Here is an 822-nt window from a genome sequence, read left to right on the forward strand (position 1 = left end):
GGCGGGTAGCATCATCCACTACCAGGCTATGTACGTGCTATCGTCGATAGCTACTTGCGTATATACATAAAGGTGTAGTCAACCGACACCCAGGCCCTAGAAAGCAATGTATCACAAAAGTATATTTAGATATTACTTTTCATGTTATTGTAGGCGTTCTTGAATTTAGACATGCTTGTCAATTAATACAATTACATCTCTTAAACTCTATATAATTTTGTGAATCCAGTCATGAGTTCATAAACTATAGAGTCATCATATTTTATCATCAGGTAAATCATAACATAAGTGTGTAACATCTAGATTGATCATATTTCTACCCTTTTTGAAGAAGTATCATAAGTTGAAGAACCTTAATATTATTATTCTAACATGGATACTTGTCACGACCCAACTAGTGGATCGAGCGGGCACCTACCTAATCCCACCCGGTTGGCAAACCATTCCCAAACCAAACCTCGAATACACACTTTATAAGTAAGAAGAACTAGCCATTTCAATAATTGAATTTATAATAATGAAAAATAATAAAGAAACACTTCATAAATACATCAATCCCAAAACCGGGTCTAGACTCGTACAAGAGCATGCTAACATTACAACTTAAGATGAAATACAATACAACTAATGCAACTCTTGTCAAAATGAGAAATAACAGGAGTCTTGTGATGAACTCGGTGAGATCTTCGGAAGCTAATGGAATCTCTAATATCCACCTGTAACAACTCTATACCCCAGAAGGGTGTAGCAAGACTAGCATCAGTATAACATACATACTGATAAGCATCATAGGCTGACAACGATTAGCAATACATATATAAG

This window comes from Lycium barbarum, chromosome 9 (genome assembly GCF_019175385.1).
Source record: "Lycium barbarum isolate Lr01 chromosome 9, ASM1917538v2, whole genome shotgun sequence".
NCBI lineage: Eukaryota > Viridiplantae > Streptophyta > Magnoliopsida > Solanales > Solanaceae > Lycium > Lycium barbarum.